This window comes from Grus americana, chromosome 1 (assembly GCF_028858705.1).
Source record: "Grus americana isolate bGruAme1 chromosome 1, bGruAme1.mat, whole genome shotgun sequence".
Taxonomy (NCBI): Eukaryota; Metazoa; Chordata; class Aves; order Gruiformes; family Gruidae; genus Grus; species Grus americana.
Window position 1 is genome coordinate 97,193,129 of NC_072852.1, and position 10,019 is coordinate 97,203,147.

The window sequence follows — 10,019 nt, forward strand, 5'->3', positions numbered from 1 at the left end:
AGTTCATGATAATGACTTCTCATTACTATGTGATAGCTAGAAATAGATTGTTCTACCTCTAGGTAAAATAAGCAATTAGATAACTTCTGTTTTTAAGGACTTCTTTTTTAAGAAGTCTTATCTCATTCTCTGTTCTTTTTCTGTTGTCAAAATATTAATATGTATATGTCTGATTTTTATCGCTGCTCATCTACATGCACTTTTTTTGTGATTCTCAGACTGCATTGTTCTTTCACTTCAATGGAATTATTTTTTTCCGGTTGCTATAAGGAAAGCACAGCTTATTGGTTAAAAAACTTAGAGACGCTAAGAATAAAGCCTTGGAGTATATGCTGGAAAATACAGACAATGTGAAGTAAAAGCAGAGTTGAATCCCTCACAGAAGTTGTAGAGTTTTCTTTAGAAAAGGAAAAAAACCTTTAACTTTGTCTTCCTAGTCATTTGATCATCCTGTTAGGAGAATACTTACATAGTAAAACCCCCATTTGGACAGTTTCTTATTTCTGCATATAGTAAAAAGCAAGAAGACAAAAGGCCTCTGAAAAATCGTTGGCTTTCCAATCCTTTCCTAAAACCACCATGAGTGGTGGTTTCAGCATCATCACTTGCGTTTCTCATGTATGAGGGCATAAGGAAACCAACAGCCCCTCCAAATCCTAGGTGCTCATGACTTGGCACCATCATCAGACTTCCTTGGCAAGGAAAACAAAAAGAGGCTTCATTTCAATAACAGACTGGTTCCAGCAGATTTCTTCTTTTTTTTCTGTTTTTCCTCTCTTGGACACTAGATTTTTAAAAAGTTCAAGAACTGTAGATATTAACAGGGTGGGCTGTGTCATCATGAACTCGTAATTGTCCTTAATAATCAAAGGACTCGTGGACTTAAATTCTGCATTTCTACATGCCATTCATCAGAGTGATTACCCAGGACTGATACGATGGCAAACCTGGAGTCACCCTCTGTGAAATTAAGCTGTTGTACTTTTGAAAGAAACATTTTAAAATGGTGTTTGGGTGATACTAGAGGTTTAACAAATACTTTCTGTAACCACGCACAGTCATTAGAGCTGTGCAGAATCAAATAAAACTGAAAACTCATTGGACTGGAGGTTTCACTAAAAAAAACAGATTTACAAATCTTTCAGCAAATCGATTTGAAGACTCAAACAGGCAGGATGAACTTAGAGAGAAACTGAGCTGAATTTTCAGTAAACATACAGTTTCTTGGTAGAGGAATACTTGTAATTAAACTGTGAGGATTTCCAGAAAAAACATCAAAACCAGAGGTTTTCAATTCATTACCACACAGAATACAGCTACTTTATTAAAAACTTCCTTTGAAACCTGAGATTTATTCAAACCCAGAAATTTCAAGTGATTCTTAAGGTGCACAGATACATGTGAAATAAAGCAAAAGGTTCTCTGCTGCACTGCACAAGAAAAACAAAAGCACTGAGCATAATGAGAAGGAGATGGCATATGTAAATTGCAAAGGAAAAGACTGATGAATTTATCTATTCTCACCTGTTTATATTCATATAGAAGTGTTCCTTATGGTATGTCCTTCACTGTTTTATTTTGCCTTGCTGCAAGTTCCCCTAGAAAACTCAAATAAGCAGGACCTCATGAAGCCCACGCAATCTATTACAAATGGTTGGAGAGAAATTGGTTTAGAAACCATTAATTTGTTTAAGAATGAAATGAAGTGAAGCACTAAAACAGTAATGGAAATGTAGTTCGTATTAACTGCAGAATTGTAGCCATATGTCTTTGAATATAGTATATACATTAGAAACAGAAGCGCTCACAGACAAAAGGGAAAATATGTTTATTATCTGTAAGGATAGAATAAGGAAACGTTTGCATTAAAGAAATAATTAATTCACATTGTATCACTGGATTCACGGTGTTCCATGATACAACCGCTTGGAACTGAATAGCAAATATACTGTTCTGTCAAAGTAGAATTTGTTGCCACCTGAAATAAATGGAAAATGTTCACTAACTACTATCAGTAGAAGGCCAATGGCACACAGCTGAGGCATTAATCATGCCTGAATTCTCCAGCTAGGTCTTTACAGCATTTTACAAAATTGGGCCAGCTATATAGGTATCAACAGGACCCTTTCAAAGTAACCTCTGTGTTGCTTTTTAATAAGGATATATGTGTGGACCATTCTAAATTGGGTGATGTGATAGTTTTTTAAGTTTTGCAACTTTAAGTCATTTAAAGAAAGTAGAAAGTAGTCTGCGGGAGACATTTAGTGACATATAGGGATTCCCGAAGCACTTGAGAAGCTTGAAAATAATTTAATTATCCTTGTATCATACTGGTTTTCCTCCTGAGTTCCTGGGAACTGTACAGTTGCCATCTGTGTTCCTCCTAGAATATTTAAGGCCCCTGGCTAGGAAATCCTTGGTTTATTGTGAGATTTCTGTTTTATCACATAAATTATTGCCATAGATTAAAGATCTAACAAAAGTCTTTTCAGCTTTCACCAATGCTTAGAATGAAGGAACTTCTATCATCTTTGATGAGGAAGGGGGTAAGTATAAATGTTAGGTTACAGCTATTATCTGACTGGGAGAAAAATAATTAATGCCATAGTCTGTACCAAGAGAGCTTTAGAACAAACAAAAAATAGTTGGCTTTAATGAAGAAGCTGAAGCAAGAGAAGGATACTTAGCAAAAAGGTGTATTAAGGTGCTGTTGGAAATCTCATTAGTGAAAAACAGAGTCAAAAAATAAAATGGAAATAACAGTCCACTAGTAACTTGATTAAGTTACTTAGGTAAAAGAGAAAATGATCTTCAATGTATTTCTTTACGAAAGAACAGATCAAACAATATATCCCAATTTCAATACAGTCTATTTGGTTCATAATATGCTTTTCTGATTCCAAATCAGGCTTTTCAGCAGACAAGAGCAATAAGCACCCTGATGCTTCTGTGTTACCACTTCTTGCAAGACACAGAATATCAATATGGACCCTCAGACTCCTAAGTGCCGTTCTGAGGAAGGAACTATGGCTGCGTCATGTGAAGTACACCAAGTTAGAAGTGGTTCATCCCAGTGGCTGGTGGCAATCCCAGCAACATGTTGTCGGTAAGAAAATGAGGATAACCTCACTGAGCCATGATTTCCAAGGAGTTGCCTGCAGTCAGATTTGCTGTATGGGATTGTTCCTGGATAAATGTCCTGAGTGATGGCTTGACACCCAGACATGTCATGTCGTTCTGTCCAACCATGGGTTTTGGGTTATTTTTCCAAAGCTTAAGAGCTTAGCAATTTCTTTATTTTTCTTTTGAGAACCTTCCCCTTTCTTTTTCCTGTCAATGTCAGGTACAAGGAATGATTCATGTCCCTTCTTCTTTGTGCCTTTCCACCTCAGGTGAACCAAGCAGAAATGGAACTGCCATTTTTTAAATAGAAGGTTTTTGATGGAGATTTATGGGACTGGTCGTCGTCTTCAACATCCTCTTGTCTCAGTTGCAGTTTCCTAGAAGCAAGCATATTCTTCACAACATTTTTCACAAACAAACCTTATAATTTCCCTTTTCACATTATTGATTCCAAGCATTTCTTGGAGACATCTGCAGACATTGTTGAAAGCACTGAAGTCAATAGCAAGCTTGGGCAGAAGAGTAGACCACAGGTGAACTGTACTATAAAGGATTGTAAACAAACTCTGATGCTGCTCTTACCAACCAAGAAATAGAACGGAGCTATAGCCCTCATGTCTATTTTATCTTTCCATGTGGCAAGAAGACTTAGTAGATCTGAAAGCAGTTAATGAAAGCAGTATAAAACTAAATCTACTGTAGCTTGTGGTCAGCCAAATATGCAGTAATATGCTTGTTAAAATCAACAATAACTACTTGGAATTGGCCAAGAAACATACTACTTTGGAAGGACTTGAGGATCATATATAGGAAAGGAACAAGACCAAAATGTTGCATTAGGGGGAAAATTAAATAGCGGAAGAAAAAGCAGTGGGGTTTCAGATATGATTTTTAGCTATGATTTTTTTTATGTAGCAATTAGAATGGGAGTCAGGAAATATCTCTATAATCACTGACATGATCTCAGGCAAAACAGTTACCACCTGGAGTTCCAGTGTTCCTACCTGTAAAATCTGAGAAACACCTGGAAATTCACAAGGAAGAGGTTATATATATAATGTCTAGATCATACTGTTTAGAAGGACTCTACCTATGGGCAATATGTGGTTCTTCACTCATTGGCCCAGCTCCTTCTGAGATTAAAGATTAAACTAAAACCAGCAGCTCACATTTTAGTCCCTCAGAATTGTAAGGGTCAGGAACATGCAACTGCATTTGGAGCTGGAGGGAACCTAAAGGAAAAAGAAATCCTTTGAATTAACAAGTAAAAGAGATGTCATATGGCTGTGATTTTGGCCTGCTGGTTAAGTTATGCAGGGTGCACGGAGTACTATCTGCTCTCGTAGGAAATAGCTGTCAAATTGAGTAGAAGATATTCTACAACAGCATATGATGGAAAGATTTGCCAAATTTGCCTCTACTTTTTCCCCTTAGTTTTGACTATCTTCAACAACTTTCAGGTTTTAGAGGAACAGGGAAGACATTTTGAAATGTCGATATTTGCATTTCTCTGTCAGAACCTCGCAGCGTTGAGCAGCAGTAGCATCACAGAGCTCTTCCCATGTCCTCTCCCATTGCACTTTTCATCTCTTGCTGAGGACAAAACTTAGGATGAGCTTATGGTTTTGCTGCTGTTGCTGAAGTTGTCAAAAAAACCAGTCTTAGTCTCTGGGTGTACTTCAGCAGTCCATTTATCCAGCTGAATTAAACAGCTGAAGCTCTGCTGATTTCAGGAAAATCAATAAAGATGTGACAATTTGCCTTGGCTGATGAGATGGCCTGGGATACCACTTTCAATGCCAAGCGGGAACTCAGTCTGCTGACAAAGAGCTGTCAGCATGTCGTAGTGTTTGTAAGATTCGTTGCATAATGTCACTTAAAGAGATGGTAAGGGGAAAAGGAGACACCGAAAAGTAGCGGCTGTGGGCAGAAGGCCAGAAGCAGTCATTTCACTGCCATATCCATTAAAAGAAAAGGGGAAAAACACATCTGTGGCAGCTAAATTGGTATAATAAAGTCAGCAGATGAAAGCAAAAAGATCAGAAGAAAAGAAACACAAAACATAGAAAAATGAAACTGGAGAAGTTTAAACGTGCTTTTTATTTCCGGAAGTTTTCAATGGAATAAGAGGTAGAGGAAAACATTTTATTAAAAAAATATGAAGAGTAGAGACTCTTTCCTCCTCGTGCGAGGAAATTGCTCACAGAAGGAAGCCAGGGTTGTAGCACAGCGTATGCCTCTGCACTCCCAGCCATGAGGAAGAGATCCCGTCACAAGTGAGACCAGGGCATGGCTGGTGCTGGAAAATGTCTGAGGAGGTGCCATGATTCCCAGCAGTTCTGTTTCTTTTGCCTTTAGGATGACACTTTTTAAAAAAGAACTTCCAACTACTTTTCGCGAATGACTTCATGGCACATTTCACAAACATGTTGATCCTTGTGTCCTGGCAAAATTCCAGTTTGGGTAATTGCATCTGCATCGGGTAATTACATCTGCATAAGCTCAGCGAGAGATATCATCCAGAGCACAGGACGAATCCTGCACACAAGCTGCTGCCTTCAACTTTAAAAAGAGATCCTGAAGTTTGTGTATTGTTAAATGGTATTGTAGTTTTTAACCCAAGGATGGTAATGGTAAAATCAGGGTGACTATGTTGCTGCTTGCTTATGGTATGCTAATCAGTTGAAGTCTGCGGAGTACTTCTACATCCTTCAGGGTAAAGACAGTCCCGGAAATGTATGCTACTTCACAATGAAAAGAGTAGGGTGCATATATTAGGAAACGTAAAGAAAAGAGAAGTAGGAAAGGTTAAAGCTATAGAAGAGATTAGAGGAGAGAGGGAGAGAGGCTGACTGGAAGAAAAATGGCAAGGAAGAAAAATTAATTGCACACATTCAATGTCACATCCAAGCTACTACAAATAGTCTGTGATATTATTATTACAAGAAAATATTAAAAAAAAATACTAAAGGCTCACATAAAATCCAGTGTTCCCATTGTATTTTAAGGCTATTAATATACTGCTATACATTGCACTTAAAATACAGAAGCAGAACTTTGCTTGCTATTATTCAAATACAAGTAATGTTTGATGGCTGTCATGAAGTTCCAGTGTGTATCCTTATATAAGGTGATATTTGAATTCACAAGACCTCACTGAAGTTCGGTCCAGCTGACACTGAGATTTTCTCAAAGTATTTGTAAATATACTGAGCTCGTGAACACATTTATCCGTATTATTGTAAAGGAAATGCACTTATTTATGAAACACTGAGAGTTTGCTTATAAATAGCTAATTATATATTCACAGCTGACATCATCAATAGAACAGATACATTTTAGCCAGTAGAACTGGTACTGCTCTGATCGCTGTCAATTTAATTCATGGATCACTGACATGTCAATGTACAATTGTGTTAGCAGAGGGAGTTTAGGGAACGCAGAAGTAATGAATTCTGAAAGGGTGTATTGCATAGGATACTTTTTTGGGAGGACTGCTGAAGAACAGGACTGTGGAAGGAAGATACCTTGGTAAAATAAGTTTTTGATGCATGGTCATCTGTCAGTTATTGCAATGTCAGAACTGGGCATCTCCTCTTCTAATGAAATAAATCCAAATAAAAAAAACCTCTGAATATAAATAGACTATTTGCACTTAATTCATTTAAGTCTAGCCTACCTGGCTGCATCTGGTTCCAGAAAATGGAATGAGCCACTCAGAGCAGTCCCATGTTTTCTCTATGGTGGCTTTAGCCACTAATCTATTGTTTAAGAGAAAGAAGGGGCAGAACAACTCATATTTCTCCCCTTTTATTGCTGTCCTGTAAAATGTAAGTGATGGCCATGGTTTTGTTTCCCATGACTACAATTAGTCATATTTAGAGCATCCACCTCATCAGATGGGTAAAAATCTGCTTTGTGGATTCTGTTCTGCCGCATGGGCCAGAAGCAGCTTCAGAGTTAGTTAGCATTGCCGAGACTGAGGAAGTCTTGGAGATGTATGGAAGGAGACCTTCGGATGCCCTAAAATGCTGTCAGGCGGGATTGTATGCCCCTGGGAACATCAGGTACCTACATCCTTTTGAAGGTTTAGCATCCAGAATTTTCTTGATCCCAGCCTAATTAGTCAGCAGACCATGCTATTGATCATAAATAGCAGAGATATAGGAAGGATCTTAATGCAATAGGTTGAGCAGTGCTTAATTAAGATCAAGCCTTTGATACAGTATGCATAGTCATAGACCCAAATGCATTCTGCTTAATTGCAAATAATTTAGGAGTGCAGTTTCTCTATTCAATAGAGAATGGTAAGTAGGCACTCTCAGAGATAATTCATGCCTTAATGGGGCTCAGTGATGCTCTGGAGGTGTCTATGGCCATGGACAGTAGAAGGTTCCTGTGGTGATTATATACTTAAAGCACCTCAGTTAGGTGAGGCTTTTAAGCCACGGTTTTAAAGGAAGAATTATACCCAGCTAGTGGACCTCTAGCGCAACATAAGCCATAGAACTTCACCAAGCATCACTGCTTGTGTGCCAAGCCTTCTGCTTGAACTGGCGCATATCTCTTAAAAAGATCAGCTGGAGAAACTGCCTGTTTAAAACCAGGATGCTCGTTTTTATTATTACAGTTCCAGCATATTTCCTAAAATTGTTGAAATGCCAGATGCCACTTCGGTGAACTCCAGATGGCGGAACTTTAATCAGTAGTGAGATGTGATTTACTAGAAATGCTCCTTTACAGAAAAAGTAGTTGTCAGACTTCTTCTTTTTTGAAGTATTTTGGTTTGCTTTTCAGACCATGCATTTAAACTTTCTTCACTGTACAATTTTACAATAACTATCATTATTGTAAAAAAGTACCACAAAACTAAATATTGCTTGCAATGTAATGTGGTGAGGAGTACAATTCTTTATTATAAGGGTTGCCCAAGAATCTAGAACATCAGACTATCTGGGTTTTTTCTGGCTGAAAGCCTTTTTTTGTTCAGTGTACACAGTATGCCTTAAAATACTTTCCTCCCCTTCTCAACCTCAGGGTATTGTTTCATATGGTAACAGCATGCATGGTTTTAAATATTTGCATAAGGACCAGGTTCTCTGGTCTCCTTTGTTTTGTGCTGCCTGTAGCTTCCCAGCTGGGGTTCCTCCATTGATGAGAAAGCATAAAATCAAAGATAGCTCTCTTCATCTTTCCCCCTTCCAGCCCACTCACAGGAGCAAAGCAGTGGGCAGCAGCCAGAACATGATATGCTGCTATCCCCATCCGCCCTGTATTCTCTGTGATCACATCTATCATCTTTAATCAAGGAAACGGAGCTGCTGGAAGGAACCCAAAAGATTTGACCACATCTTTCTGTTGTGAAAGCCTTTTATACTCTTTCTTTCAGCTAGAAGTGCAACCTGATAATAGTATGTCCTACTTCCTCTGTGGGCCTCAGGAACAACCTGACACTGCACTGTCATATAGAAAGATAGAGTGGAAGGGTGCAGAGAGCTGATGTGATTCCCTGATTATGCCTCCATAGAGCCATTTGTTAAACCATGATTGCTTTTCTTTTTTTTTTTTTAAACTTGTAACTCTGTGTGAACATGCTTCAGAAGGTACAAGACATTAGTGGTAAAAATTGTAACTATTATAGCATGTGAAAATAGCTAGAAATAATTTGGGGCTGCGGGATTCATTTACACCGAAGAAATCACACTTCACAACTCGAAATAGCATAAATATGCAAAGCCAAAGCCATCCTTACAGCATGTATAACTTCGAGTGCCCTGGAGTTACTCTCACCATAAATTCCACTGCTCATACTCTTGCTTTCATAGGCTGTGTCTACTGTGTAATGCTGTTTTTAATGGGACTTGTTCAGCTTTCATGTCCATTAAGCAGTGGATATGTGGGCTGATGTGAAGCCCAGGTGCCAAAATACCTGTCCTCTTTTTCAGGATGGTCCTGAGCTCTGTGCTGCCATAGTTGCCCAGGGTATCAGCAATAGCAGCTTTAATGCAGGATTAAACAAGGCCACAGAACAATTCACTATCAGAAGTAGCTGTAGTAACAGTTGCATAAGTCTGACATAGATTTGCAGAGGGACTAGGAGGGCATTACAGGAGAGACCTGCTATACTGCTAGCCTCGGTGCCCCTCCAAGCACCCTGAAGCTGTGTCTGCACCTGACATACCTCTAAAAACAACAGCTAGGTTAGAAATACAGGTGAGGTCAGCTCTACTGATGGGTTAAAAGCAGTTGATCTTCCCATTTCTCCCTCTCTTCATTTCTCTTGGATAAATAATAAATCCTATTACAGGGAGAAATTCAATGTATTGATTTGGTCTTACCCAATTTTCGTTCTCCCTCACCCTCAGTTATAGGGGTCAATGAGCAGAACATATGTTGAAAGAAGAAGCAGCAGCAGAGCACAGGATGGCCAGGTCAGATGATCACTATTTGGACTGAAGTCTCTGAGCCTCTGCCTGTCTACCAACGAAATCATATGACATCTTTCATCCTCAGATGCCTCATTGCGGACTGCCTTGTAAAACTTGACCTGCCTCTCTAAGAATGACTTCATGCTGTGCTGAGACTCAGCTCCTCTGTGAATGCAAAGTGCTGCCCGTTAAGGGGCATGTTGTCACATGAATTAAGCTGAAATTCATAGAATCATAGAACCACAGAATGGTTTGGGTTGGAAGGGACCTTAAAGAACATCGAGTTCCAAGCCCCCTGCCATGGGCAGGGACACCCTCCACTAGACAACATTGCCCAAAGCCCCATCCAACCTGGCCTTGAACACTTCCAGGGATGGGGCATCCACAACCTCTCTGGGCAACCTGTTCCAGTGCCTCACCACCCTCACAGTAAAGAATTTCTTTCTAACATCTAATCTAAATTGACCC

The 10,019-nt window shown here is 39.1% G+C and overlaps 1 long non-coding RNA gene across 1 annotated transcript in view; it reads left to right on the forward strand.

Annotated features, from left to right (window-relative positions):
* Window positions 1-7,053, forward strand: part of LOC129212150 (uncharacterized) — a 33,434-nt gene extending 26,381 nt beyond the window's left edge. Inside the window, exons 2-3 of the long non-coding RNA XR_008579081.1 lie at window positions 2,909-3,106; window positions 3,393-7,053. This is a non-coding gene — a long non-coding RNA (uncharacterized LOC129212150). The remainder of the gene's footprint in view (window positions 1-2,908; window positions 3,107-3,392) is intronic.
* The last annotated feature ends 2,966 nt before the right edge of the window (window positions 7,054-10,019 follow it).